Consider the following 5001-nt stretch of genomic DNA (forward strand, 5'->3'; position numbering starts at 1 on the left):
GCCGGCACCGCAGGCTTAAACAGCTGGCTGAGAGAAACAGGAGTGAAAGATGCCCAAAGACGCTGCGCTGCCAATCTGTCCCCACTTTCGTATGCCACAAATTTCTTCAAGGATCTGGTCTTTTCGATAGGAGCGATAAATAACTTTTCAGGAAAAAAAAAATATCCTTAAAAAGGAGGGGAGTAACTGATTATCCCAAATTGGTCATCTTCTCGATGTAGAGCGGTTCACAGATTCAGAAAGTCCAGGAGACCAGGAGAGGCCGGCCGGGCCGGCGAGGCGGTGGGCCGCCGTGGGCTCGGGGTCCCGCTGGCCAGAGTTCTCCACAGAAAAGCCGCCGAGTCGGGCTGCTTTGGTTTAAAAACTCCTGGTGGAGACACGGAATCCCTGAAGGGAATACATCTTTTAAAAAATAGTGGAAACGAGGAAGGAGAACGCGAGCTGCTTCTATGCAAAAATAAAAATTAAAAAAAAAAAAAAACAGAAAAGTAGAATCTCTTATATGGTTCTGAGGGTTCGAACGACGAACGGAAGGAGGCCGAGACGAGGAGGGGACTGACCGTTTTTATTGCTGGCCTGCCCGGGGCTGCTTAGCCGGCCTCCACTCGGAGCTTCTTCCTGTTTGGGGGGGCTCTTCCGGTTCCGACTCTGGGCTGGAGTCTGAGCCACCGCCGATGGCAGAGAGGGCGCTGTCCCTGGCGCTGTCTGAGGGGGGCCCGCGCGTCCGTCGTTGGCCACTCGACCTCGCCTCGCCTTCTCCAGTGCACGGACTTGCTGCTCAGAGGCGCATGCTGCCGCTTGAAGTCGTCCATGTCTTGCAGGTGTGTAGGTTTTTTTTCCGCATATACTGGATATACTCTATGGCTTTGTCTAGGGTTTGGGCCCTGTGTATGTGTGTGTGTGTGTGTGCGTGTGTTTCCGCGTATACTGGATATACTCTGTGGCTTTGTCTAGGATTTGGGCCCGGCTTGCCTTCTCTCCTTGGAGTGAGGGGACCGCGTCCTGCAAACCGTGAAAGCTGTCTTTGATGTGGCCCCTATGTTTTCGTTCCAGTGCATTACCATAAGCCCGTCTGCCACCCCCAGATTGAAACCTGGGTTGCTCTTCCTCACTCTGTGTTCTCGCTCATTTCCTACAGCCCAGGGAGTGGCCACTGCAGCAGCCGCGGGAAGGGGTAAGGCTGGAGGGGTGGGGGAAGTCACCAACGACAACAAGCCAAGCGCCCCCACACACACTCCAAATACTTTTTAAAAAAGATTTATTTATTTTAAAGGCAGAGTTACAGAGAGAGGAAAAGACAGAGAAAGACAGATCTTCCACTTCTGGTTCACTGCCCAAATGACCGAAACAGCCAAGGCTGGACTAGGCCAAAGCCGAGAGCCGGAACCTCCATTCAGGTCCTCCGCATGGGTACAGAGACTCAAGAACTGGGGCCATCTTCCACTTTTCCAAGCACATTAGCAGAATCAGAAGTAGAGCAGCTGGGACTTGAACTGGCACCCATATGATATTCTGGCTGGCACTGAAGGTGGCAGATTAACCCGCTGTGCCACAATGCTGATCCCCCAACAATGCTGACCCCCTCAATACTTTTTGATAGGCTGGTGGGAATTATGTAGAGTCATGTTGAAGCCATGTATGGTTAAGTGCAATGCAGAAATTCATGTCTGGTGTGAGTATCTTTTTCAAATAAATCAGATAAATATTTGCATTAATTATCTAGTGCTGCACAACAAACTATCAAAAAACTTAATGACTCAAAGCAACAACAGTCATTTACTGCTTCTCATGGTTTCTGCAGATCAGGAATCTGGTATGGCTAGCAGTTCTGGCTCAGCTTGGGACCTCTGATGAGGCTGCAGCCAGATATTGCCAGGGTGAAATCAACCAAGGGCTGGACTGGGCCTGAAGGGCTTCTAACACAGCTCACTCATATGACCAGATATTTGGCATCAGCTGTTAGTAAAGGCCTTGGTTCCTCTCCACCAATTGCTTAAGAGAACTAACAACATGGAAACTGGTTTCCCCTAAAGGAAGCTATCCAAGAGACCACAGCAGAAAATCTGATGTGTCAGTCTCTTAGTATTCTATTGGTCACACAGGTTAGCTTAGATTCAGTGTGGGAAAGGACTGCACAAGGGCATGAGTAGCAGGAAGGTCCATGGAGGCCAGTTATCCTAATCTGTATCTTTGGGTTAACACAGGTATTGTATTTTTTTACATTCTTGGGGAATAAAAACAAACAGTAAACAAGTTCACAAATAAGGATTTAAGATACAAAAATATGCATGAAGAAAGTAAAACCAGAAGGGAAGGGGGCGTCGTAGATGTGATTTTAGATTGTAAGGCCATGATATTTGAGCTGAAGGATGAGGATCAATCTCCACACGGCAACCAGGCAGCCAGGACGGCTTGTGCAAAGGCACTGAGTAACAGGAACAAGCTTGGCATGTTTCAGAAACAGAAGTAACAGAAGTAAGCATGTGTAGCTGGAGAGTAGTAAAGTGATAGGAGCAAGTCAGTGAGATGCCAGAATCAGAGAGGCAAGAAACAAACTGGGAGGGTTTGCTATCAAATCCAAGGAAAGAGAATGCTTTTAAGCAGAGTTATCACTGTTATAAAAAGCTGCTGAGAAACTGAACAAGAAGAGCATAAATAATTAGCCAATTGGGGGGCCAGCGCCATGGCTCACTTGGTTAATCCTCCTCCTGCGGCACCGGCATCTCATGTGGGCACTGCTTCTAGTCCCAGCTGCTCGTCTTCTAGTCCAGCTCTCTGCTGTGGCCCGGGAAGGCAGTGGAGGATGACCCAAGTGCTTGGGCCCTGCACCCGCATGGGAGACCAGGAGGAAGCACCTGGCTCCTGGCTTTGGATCAGTGCAGCGCCGGCCGCAGTGGCCATTTGGGGAGTGAACCAACGGAAGGAAGACCTTTCTCTCTGTCTCTCTCTGTCTATACTCTGTCAAATAAATTTTAAAAAAATAGAATTAGCCAATTGGGTGGATATTTGGCACAATGATTAAGTCACTGCTTTGGATTCTGTATTCCATTACCAGAGTGCCTACTCTGTGTCTGATCCAGTTTCCTGCTAATGCACACCTGGAGAGGCAGCAGATGATTGCTCAAGTACTTGGGTTCCTGCCATCCACATCAGAGTCTCATATTGACTTCTGGGCTCCTGACTTGAGTCTGGCCCAGCCCTGGCTATTGGGGGCATAAGGAGAGCAAACTAACTTGTAGAAGAGCTCTCTTCACCTGTCCCTTGCCTTTCAAGTAAAATTAAAATAAAGAATTTTAAAAGAACTGGACCAATGGCTTTAGTTGTGTACACTGGGGATTAGAAGTTTCCATGACACTGGGAGATTAGAAGTCTAATGAGTAGGGGTGGGTGATGTGGTGTAGTGAGTTAAGCCACTGCTTGGGATGACCATATCACACACCAAAGTGCCAGTTTGAGTCCTAGCTCCTCTGCTTCTGATCCAGCTTCCTGCATGCACCTGGGAGGCAGCAGGTGATGGCTCAAGTACTTGAATTGGACTTCATCATGTTTGTTCGTTGGTGCTGGCTACCAGTGCAAACATCTCCATTGTGCTCCACATGAGCAGCATCTAAGCTTTCTCACAGCATGAAGGTCTGGAGCTTCTGAGGATAGGAGGCTGGAAACTATATGGCCTGTAGAGGAACTGGCTTAGCATCACTACTGACAAAGCAAGTCACAGCCAGCCTATATTCAAGGGGCAGATGAACTGCTCCTCTTTTTTTTTTTTTTTTTTTTTTTTTTTTAAGATGCAAGAGGTGGAGGAAGAGGGAGACAGAGAGCACCTTCCCTACCAACTCCCGATAACAGCTGATCCTTTCCGGAATAGCTGGAGTCAAATACATGTAGTCTTTTCAGATTGGCTTCTTTCACTCAAAAATATGTATTTTTCATGGCTTGATAGCTCATATCTTTTCAGTGCTGAGTAGTATTCATTAGTCTGAATACACCGGTTATTCCACTGTATAATCATCCTTATCCAAAAGGATACACACACACAAACGAAGGTATTTCAAAAAGTTCATAGAGTGCTGGGCATTTCACATAGTACCTAAGATGTCCATATTGAGGACCACAGCTCAGCAGTTAAGCTGCTGCTGGGACTATAGTATCCTATATCAGATTGCCAATTTGAATCCTGGTTGCCCCTCTTTCAATTCAGCTTCCTGCTAATGCATACCCTGGGAAGGCAGCAGATAATGGCCCCAGGTGCTTAGGTCCCTGCCATCCATATGGAAGACCTGAATGGAATTCCTAGCTCCTGGCTTCAGCCTGGCCCTGTCCTGGCTCTAGTATAAATTTGGGAAATGGGACAGAGGATAGAAGATCTATCTCCTCTGTCTTTGCCTCTCTGCTTTTAAAATAAAATGAAAACACATTAAAAAGTTCTTTAAAATTACTTGGTTTTGGTGCATATATTTTGAAATCCAATGGTATGAATTATCTCCCAAAGGTTTATAGAAAATACACATTATAGGCCGGCGCCGCAGCTCACTTGGCTAATTTTCCACCTGCGGTGCTGGCACTCCGGGTTCTAGTCCCGGTTGGGGCGCTAGATTCTGTCCTGGTTGCTCCTCTTCCAGTTCAGCTCTCTGCTGTGGCCTGGGAAGGCAGTGGAGGATGGCCCAAGTGCTTGGGCCCTGTACCCACATGGGAGATCAGGAGGAAGCACCTGGCCTCTGGCTTCGGATCGGCACAGCGCGGGCCGTGGCAGCCATTTGGGAGGTGAAACAATGAAAGGAAGACCTTTCTCTCTGTCTCTCTCTCACTGTCTAACTCTGCCTGTCCAAAAAAAAATTAAAAAAAGAAAAAGAAAATATGCATTATAAAAACTCTGCATGGATTTCAAAAAATTTTACACCAAAATTAACTTTATCTGTAAGTTAATTCTCCCAGAAATTTTTCAAGTCCCCTCATGCAATGTGTGTGTGTGTACTCATATAAATGCATGTATAGAGAGAGGAT

General features: G+C 47.2%; 1 pseudogene; it reads right to left on the reverse strand.

Annotated features, from left to right (window-relative positions):
• Positions 1 to 590: 590 nt before the first annotated feature.
• Positions 591 to 3881, reverse strand: LOC133771051 (protein max-like; annotated as a pseudogene).
• Between the last annotated feature and the right edge of the window lie 1120 nt (positions 3882 to 5001).

This window comes from Lepus europaeus, chromosome 12 (assembly GCF_033115175.1).
Source record: "Lepus europaeus isolate LE1 chromosome 12, mLepTim1.pri, whole genome shotgun sequence".
Lineage (NCBI taxonomy): Eukaryota > Metazoa > Chordata > Mammalia > Lagomorpha > Leporidae > Lepus > Lepus europaeus.